Source organism: Tenrec ecaudatus, chromosome 10 (genome assembly GCF_050624435.1).
Source record: "Tenrec ecaudatus isolate mTenEca1 chromosome 10, mTenEca1.hap1, whole genome shotgun sequence".
Taxonomy (NCBI): Eukaryota; Metazoa; Chordata; class Mammalia; order Afrosoricida; family Tenrecidae; genus Tenrec; species Tenrec ecaudatus.
This window is the reverse complement of record NC_134539.1, coordinates 85,152,400-85,161,592: the sequence shown is the minus strand read 5'-3', so window position 1 is coordinate 85,161,592 and position 9,193 is coordinate 85,152,400. Positions and strand designations below refer to the sequence as shown.

Genomic DNA, 9,193 nt, shown 5'->3' with positions numbered 1-9,193 from the left:
CGGGCTGTACTGATGCAGCACGCGGGGTTGTGCTTCATGGTCACTCGAGGGGGCGCGGGCGCTCGGGACCGTGTGCACCCCACCAGGGCGCAGAGGGAGGAGCAGAGCAGGTGGGCGCCATCTCCATCAGTTTTGGGTTGACGGGGGTTCGTGGCGCCCATCCACAGCTAGCTGATCTACCGCTAGGCGCACGCAGCCTGCCGCGCCGGCGCCGTGGCTTAGCTGGTTAAAGCGCCTGTCTAGTAAACAGGAGATCCTGGGTTCGAATCCCAGCGGTGCCTGCGTCCGTCCGTCCGCCGGGCGCGGTGGGTATATTATTGCTGCAGAGGAAACGTGTCCATTCCGGCAAATGCGCGGCGCCGAAGATTCTTCTTCTTACTAAACCGATCCCTCTATCGATCCGCTCCCGTGCACTTTTAAGAGGGTTCTTGGAAGTGGAGACTGTCGTGAGGTGGGCATCCCTTCGTCCGCCCACGGCATCGTCTCCTAGGTCCGCGGTCGGGCTTGTTTTGTTGGGCGCGTACGGAGACTGCTCGCGGCTGTCGGGCGGCGTGCCGGGCGCCGCCGGAGACACGCGCACGCGCACGCGCACGCGGGGCCGGCGGGGGCGGGGCCGAGGGGCGGGCACAGTGATAGGCAGCTATAGTTGCGCGGGGCCCAGGCCGCACGCGGCTGTGATGGCCGAGTGGTTAAGGCGTTGGACTCGAAATCCAATGGGGTCTCCCCGCGCAGGTTCGAATCCTGCTCACAGCGTCTGCACTTTTGGGAATGGATCTTACCTCCTGGAGGGAGACGTGGGGGGAGAGCGCTTTTTTCCTTGAGCTGTCTTTCCTTGGAGAACCTCCGGCTTTATTAAGACGCTCTCCGGGATCCAAATGGTCCCGTCCCAGTCGCCCGGGCCTGGCCCGCGAGCGCCCTCTCGCGGCCGTCTGCACAGAGGGTGTCCTGCAAGCTTTTTCTTTCTTACCAACAATTAATTCTTATCCCCGCCAAACTCGGGGGTCCCTGAGTCCTGATTGGCAATCGTTACATTGTTTTTCTTGACTCCATTCACTCTCCTGTGCTTCCTGTTTTACGGACAAAATGAAGCATTATGAAGGAATGTATTTGTCAAAACTTTGCTTTCCACAGGCCTTAAGTGGAGAGCAAATGTTTTGAGAAGGATGCGGACAACGAATGTACAAATGTGTATGAATGTACAACTGATGTATGGATTGTGATAAGAGTTGTATGAGCCCCCAATTAAATGATTTTTAAAAACCCATAACTTTGCTTTCACTACAAAACCTTGGTTCAAGCCACCACTTCCTCACCTAGATTACCTAGATTATTGCACTAGCCCCTAAATTATTCCCTTGCTTTTAATCTTGTTCCCTTATAGCCTACTCTTAATACATCGGGGAGAATCATCCCTTTAAAACAAGCATCTCCTAATGGAGTGCAGACACAACGTCGTGGTTTTTAAATGTGCATGCTGCTGAGTACTGTCAAGTCCGTTTGTGACTCTGCCTCACTCACCGTCTGACAGGGTAGAACTGTCTCATGAATTTTCCAGATGTCTTTATGGGAACCACTGGATGATTCAAACCTCTAATGGTCAATGTGTGCGTGTGTGTGTGTGTGTGTGTGTGTGTGTGTGTGTGAGTGTCTGTGTGCTTCCTAGTTTTTTCCATTGCACGAGTTTACTAGTAAACTTGGTTGCTAGCTACCACTCTCTACTAAAGTTAACTAGGGTCCCTGGAAGCAAAAGACTCATTCCAGAGCTGGGGCTGGGGGAGTACAAGATGATCTGGGGACATTGTGCTGCAGCAGAGAAAGTAAAGCCGGGCGCTACTTATGCAGACACAGCACTGTGCTTGAAGGGGGCTCGCTGATTTGAGCATTTAAACAAATCATGGTTGTGTGATGAATTACAATTCAATGAGTAAAACACATCCAAAGTAGACACAGATATAAATGAAAGAAATTTACAGTAAGCTCACAACTAATAAATATCGCTAGAATGATGGAATTGGAAGCGATCAGTGGTTACTAACCATTTCATGAGCAATCAGTAGTGAAGAGACTCAAATTAATTTCCACAAATTAATTACTAACAGAAAGTAATCTTACAGTAGAGAAACCCGCATCATGTAGCCACCCGATCAAGGCCAATGTCTCAGCATTGGAACAAATAGGTGTCTTTGGAAATAATGCATTGTTAATGCATCGCCACTCCTGTCAAAAAAGCATCCCTGAATTACCTTGAGATGCACCACGAGGAAGCAGCAGATAAAACAAGACCGTCTATAAAATGATGTTCCTGAACTCTTCTAAAAGTGTCAAGGTCAAGAAAGACAAAGATGCTTCCAGATTAAATGCGACTGAAGATATACACAATCTTGGAATTGGATCCTGGATTGGGAACAAATAGCTATAAAAAGGTATCATTGTAGCGATCAAGGAAATGTTAGATATGGACTGTGAATTAAGGGATGGTGGTAAAATATACACATAAAAGTCATCATGTTAATTAAAAATTAAGATCTTTTTTACTGAGGGCTCTTATACAATCCATACATATATCCATTGTGTCAAACACATATGTTGTCATCTTTTTCAAAACATTTTCTTTCTACTTGAGCCCCTCGCATCAGCCCCTCATTGTCCCCTCCCACAGGCTGAGAGCCGCTGGTTAGTACTAGCTCACCATTTCCTCCCACCGCAGTCGATGGCGCCCACTCATCCAGTTGGCCTCTGCGCATGGGCCTGCTCCAGATAGTTCATATAAGAGGGTCCCTCAGGGTGGGTGGGCTGAGGAACTCTGGTGGGGAATGGTGATGTGTAGGCCTGCTAACTGCAGGGTCTGAAGCTTGAAATCATCAACCGCCCAGTGGGAGAAAGACCCAGCACAGGGGGCAGCTCTACCCTGCCCTGGAGGGTCACTATGTGTCGGCATTGACTCAATAGCAATGAGTTTGGTTTTGAGGCTTTCTTTGGTCTGGTGATGTCATAGGTTATACATTGGGCAGCTAACCACAAGGTCAGCATTTCAAGCCCACCAGCTTCGCCAATGGAGAAAGACTGAGGCTCTCTACTCCTGTCAAGATTTATAGCTTCAGAAACCCCAAGGGGCAGTTGTGTCTCTGAGGGTTGATGGCAGTGAGTTCGCTTTTTGGTTTGGGGCTGATTTGTTTCTCTCAACAGTGTATTTTCAAAGTGCATCCATGTGGCGGAACTTCATTTCTCTTACGGCGGAATGAAATCCCTCTGGGCCGTCCTCACTTAATCCGTGTGTCTGTTGATGGATGTGCAGCTGTTCTGCCTTTGGGTTTCGACAGAAACCCTGCTGTCAAAGCACCTGTTTGAGAGCCGGTTTTCAAGTCTCTCGGGTCTTTACACACCTGGGAGTCGGCGTGCGCGGTCATATAGCAATTCTATGTTTAACGCTTTGAAAACCAGTCCACTATTACCCTCAGCAGCGACACCGCTTTACTCACCAGCAATGAGAAATAGCATATTAATCTTATTTCCTGATTCTTATCGCCAAACAATGGTGTACAGTTACGCTACCCATCTGTCTTCACTCTGAGGGAACATAGCCCTGACTAGTTAGGAAGGAGGAGTTAGAGTTTCCAACGGACCCTCCAGTGGTTCAGAAAACAAATATCTTCGATCTTCATAATACTTGTGGAGAAATGATAAAGCAAGTGGAGGTAAACGTAAGCCATACAATGCAGTGGAGTGTTCTAGTTTTGAAACCTTTATGAAAGTTGGAAATCATCTGAAAAATAAAAAGTTAAAAGAACAAAACAAAAACTAGGCGAGGAAAACCACCTCCAATGGCTTCCTTATCTCACTCTGATGGCCCCCCAACCCCTACTCCATCTACCTCCCTCTTTACCTCTCTCATCGCTCTGCCCCTTGCTACCTCTATTCCAGCCTGTACTGGCCTCCTTGCAGCCCCATGATCTGCAGATAAACCTGACCTCCGGCCACCCGAAGGCCTTCGTTCCAGCACGTTCCACCGCCCAGAGAGCCCCACACTCCCTCAGTTGAAAAGTCTCACCTGATCGTACTGTACTTGCATCTAACATTGCAATTCCTACTTCCTCTTTTCGCCTTGTTTCTATACCACTCATCGCTAGCTGACAAACGATGTTCGTATAATATTCCCCCAAGGATGGGAGAATGGAGGCTCTACATACCCAGGCCTCGTCATGGAGCCTGGTTCCCAGGATGCACCCTACGCAGATACAATGGAGACTTCACGGAGGGGGAGACCAACAGGGCAGCATTGATCCGCAACAAAACTCAGAAGACAGGCCAGTGGGCAGCGGGGAGGGGCCCTAGGTACGAAGGACTAGTGGAAGGGGAGAACCCAGGGGAGAAGCCGGAAGAATGGTGCTACGTTGACAGAAACAAAATGTGCCTTCATTGCTGAAGGGAAAACGAACCTGCAGTTTCATCTAAACTACTCTGGAAAGTTAAAAGGGGCAACCCAGCACAAGGTTGGACACACAGCCCACCCCCCAGGGGGACAAATAACAGAACTGTGGGTGAAGGGAGACAAAAGACAGTGTAAGACACGAAATGACAGCAATAATATATCATTGATCAAGGGTTCACGAGGGAGGGAGGGGAAAGAGGAGGAGCTGATACCAAGGGCTCAAGTAGAAAGAAAATGTTTTGAAAACATTGATGGCAACATATGTACAAACAAGGAATGATGGATCGAATGATAGATTATCATAAGATTTGTAAGTGCCCCCAAGAAAATGATTAATAATAAATTAAAGAAAGTCAGAGAGGGATGGTCGAAAATGGCAACTAGTTAAGACTCACCCGTCGGAGTTCCTGCTGCCAGACTAGAAAATTAGGAAGGAAAATGGGCCCAGACTGAAATCCTGTGTTCCGGGATGCGAATTTGGCATGGAGAGGGGAGCCAGTGGAGGGGACTCGGCCCCCATACCAGCTACACGGACAACTGTCCCTCTTCCCAGAGGAATTTACTTTATAGGATGGCACTGAAGCTACAGCTCAGGGAGAGGGACATGTCCTATCAGAGCACATGGGAGCAAATGAATGGGGACGAAGAGAGAGTGGAGCACACCTTGGCCCACCAGGCCTGGAGGATATCCCCGCTCTGAACAGCCAATACACAGAGTGGACCATATGGCTGATCCCATTATGAGACACAACATCTCTTGCTGACCCACGACCCTACTGGGGACAACATTGGCCAGGTCTGACACACACACACACACACACACACACACACACACACACACACACACACCTGACACCCAGGCAGAACACTCAAGGTGTGCAGCAAAGGACGGGGAGCAGAGCAGGGAGCTCCCGAGCGAGTGCAAAAGATAGACTCTGGGGACAGAGCGTGGCACCCCATCGGACTTGACTGGAGGACACACCTAGAGGTCAAAAATCAGACCTTGACCTATTTACAGGTCTTTATTTCTTTTTAAATTATTTTTTTCTTTTTAATTAATTTATTCTTCTCTGGGTCATTGATTTTCTTTTTTGTTGTCATCGTTGTATTCTCTTGTCGCTTTGTCTTGCTATGCCTTGGTTTTCGGTGCATATGATTATCTCTGCAGATCTCTCTAGATAAGATAGGCTGGATGAATAGTCTAGAGGAGAAAACAATAGGACAGATGGTTCTGGGGGGACATGGGAGAGGGGGAGGTGGATGTAAGGAGGTGGTGCTGACCAACCCAGAGACAAGGCAGCAACAAGTGACCCAAAATTAGTGGCAAGGAGGGGGTGAGAGGCCGGGTAGGGATTCAGCAAGGGCAAGGTAACTGAGAGAAATTACTGAAACCCAAATGAAGGCTGAGCATGATAGTGGGACAAGAGGAAAGTAAAAGGAAATAGAGGAAAGCACTAGGAGGCAAAGGGTTTTTATAGAAATCTAAATAGAGGCATGTACATATGTAAATATATAGAGGGTGGGGGGATAGATCTATGTACATATATCTATAGGTTTAGCTTTAAGGCAGCAGATGGGCATTGGGCCTCCACTCAAGTACTCCCTCGATGCAAGAACGCTTTGTTCTATTAAATTGGCATTCTATGATGCACATCTTCTGGACAGAATGGTTGAAGACAAATAAGCAAATGTGGCGAAGAAAGCTGATGGTGCCCGGCTCTCAAAAGCTATAGCGTCTGGGGTCTGAAAGGCTTGAAGGTAAACAAGCAGGCAACAAAGCCCACATGGAAGAAGCACACCAGCCTGTGTGATCACGAGGCGTTGAAGGGATCAGTTATCAGACACCATCAGAAAAAGAAACATATTGTAAATGAGGGGGAGTTCAGAGTGCAGACCCAAAGCCCATCTGTAGGCAACTGGACATCCCCTTACAGAAGGGTCATGGGAGGAGACAGACCAGTCAGGGTGCAGGGTATCAATGATGAAACATACAACTTTCCTCTAGTTCCTAAATGCTTCCTCCCCACCCCCACTATCATGATCCCAATTCTACCTTACAAATCTGGCTAGACCAGAGGATGTACACTGGTACAGATAGGAACTGGGAACACAGGGAATCCAGGACGGATGATCCCTTCAGGACCAGTGGTGAGAGTGGCGATACTGGGAGGGTGGAGGGAAGATGGGGTAAAAAGGGGAACCGATTACAAGGATCTACATATAACCTCCTCCCTGAGGGATGGACAACAGAAGAGTGGGTGAAGGGAGACATTGGACAGCATAAGATATCACAAGATAATCATTAATTTATAAATTATCAAGGGTTCATGAGGGAGGGGGAGCGGGGAGGGAGGGGGAAAATGAGGACCTGATGTCAAGGGCTTAATCAGAAAGAACACGTTTTTGAGAATGATGATGGCAACAACTGTACAAATGTGCTTGACACATGGATGCATGTATGGATTGTGATAAGAGCTGTGATAGCCCCCAATAAAATGATTTTTTAAAAAGAAAATGTAAAAATAAAAATTAGAGTAGAACGTAGCATAATTTACAAAAATGGCTGGATGAATGAATGCGTTCCTGGCGTGTGTGTATATGTGTGTGCGTGTGCGTGTATATATATTTGTGTGTGTGCGTGTATATATGTGTGTGCATATATATTTGTGTGTGTGTGTGTCTCAGGGCTTTGCCATCTCTGAAGCACTTTCGCTGCATTTTTGATCTGCCTGGGTCTGCCCTTCCCCGTGTGGCACAGAGCCTCCATGTTCTTGAGCTTGGCCGCCAAGGCCGCCAAGGCGAAGGAGAGGGAAGACAGTACCAGGAAGAGTTTGCCTTGTGGGTCTAGAGATCTATCCAAGTTCTTTCCTAGGCCCGGTTCCGTCCTCCTGTCCCTCACCTCTCAGGCCCCCAGGATCCATCCCCCCAGGAAGCCCTTCTCTACCCAGGACCTGGGGTGGGGGTCCCCGTCCTGTCCTCCTCCCGGAAGCCAGCCTCCCTTTGAAGACCTGGGGGAGGAACTGCACCTTGAAGTCTGGGTCAGAGAGTAAGTCCCTTCGGGGAAGCGGTGACAGTTCAGACATCCAACAGGATGGGCTCTTGCTGTTTCTTTCCTGCCCCACTGGGGGTGGGGTGCAGCGCCCCACTTCACCCCACCCCGCGCTAACAAGCAAGGCACTCAAGCTACAAAGTGGTTGGGAGGGTGGCTAGGGCCCGGGTTGGAGACCCAGCCACCCAACACTGTGCCTAAAGAAGCTCTGGCGTCAGCAGACGCAAGCACACCCGCTCCATACAGCGGCCCACGCTGAGCGGACACCTGTGACCTCCACCCACGGGGCCCAGACACACGCGCTAGCTGGCCACACCTGCTCCGGAGCAATGAGCCGGAGAAAAGCATCCAGTGAGGCCACCTGGGTCCAACCGTGGGGCAGATGTAGGTTTCTGAGAACTGAAACTTACATACATTATTTATTATTATTATTAATTTTGTAAGTGTGCGCCTCACAGAAGGGTCACAAGGAGGAGATGAGCCAGTCAGGGTGCAGTGTAGCACCGATGAAACATACAACTTTCCTCTAGTTCTTTACTGCTTCCTCCCACTCTACTATCATGACCCAATTCAAACGTACAAATCCGGCTAGACCAGAGCATGGACACTGGTACAGATAAGAGCTGGAAACACAGAGAATCCAGGACAGATAAACCCCTCAGGACCAATCATGAGAGTAGTGATACCAGGAGGGGAAGGTGAAGGTGGGGGGAGAAATGGGAACCTATTACAGTGATCTACATATAACCCCCTCCCTGAGGGACAGACAACCAAAAAGTGGGTGAAGGGAGACATCGGTCATTGTAAGACATGGAAAAAAAATGTATAGAGACGAGCCAGTCAGGGTGCGATGTAGCAATGATGAAACACACAACTTTCCTCTAGTTCCTACATGAAATGGGAACTGATTGCAAGGATCTACATGTGACCTCCTCCCTGGGGAACAGACAACAGAAAAGTGGGCGAAGGGAGACGTCGGACAGGACAAGATATGACAAAATAATAATTTATAAATTATCAAGGGTTCATGAGGAAGGGGGAGTGGGGAGGGAGGGGAAAAATGAGGAGCTGATGCCAGGGGCTTAAGTGGAGAGCAAATGTTTGAGAATGATGAGGGCGATGAATGTACAAATGTGCTTTACACAATTGATGCATGTATGGACTGTGATAAGAGTTGCATGAGCCCCTAATAAAACAATTTTTTAAAGTTTCAAAAAATTTTATAAGTTATTAAGGGTTCATGAGGGGGGAGGGTGGGGGAGGGGGAAATGAGCTGATACCAAGGGCTCAAGTAGAAAAAGATGTTTTGAAAATGTTGATAGCAACAAACGTACACATGTTTTTGACACATGGATACACATGGATGTATCAATTATGATAAGAGCTATAAGAGCCCTTAATAAAAATGATTTCAAAAAATATTTTTTAAAGTATGTAAGGTAGAAGTGGGCTAGTTCAGAAAAAAACAATAGGAAATTCGGTGCCAAAAAACTAATACACATATGTATAACTATATATACAGCTAATATTTATTTAGAAGGTACAAAGAGATTCCCAATAACTTGTAAATATTGAAAGCTACCCAATGCCACAACATGCAAACAAATAATACCATATTGGTAGCAGCCAGCTGTCTGCTCCCCCTCTGTAGTTCTTCCCAAAGACCGGCTTCTGGCTGTAGACGGGTCAACTCTTGCTCGGCCTGTGCCAGCCGT

At 48.0% G+C, this 9,193-nt stretch overlaps 2 non-coding genes across 2 annotated transcripts; both read left to right on the top strand.

The window, feature by feature from the left end:
* The first annotated feature begins 207 nt into the window (after positions 1-207).
* TRNAT-AGU (transfer RNA threonine (anticodon AGU)) lies at positions 208-281 on the top strand. Its single transcript has one exon. It is a non-coding gene; the product is annotated as a tRNA-Thr (tRNA).
* Positions 282-671: 390 nt separating this feature from the next.
* TRNAS-CGA (transfer RNA serine (anticodon CGA)) lies at positions 672-753 on the top strand. The gene has a single exon. It is a non-coding gene; the product is annotated as a tRNA-Ser (tRNA).
* The last annotated feature ends 8,440 nt before the right edge of the window (positions 754-9,193 follow it).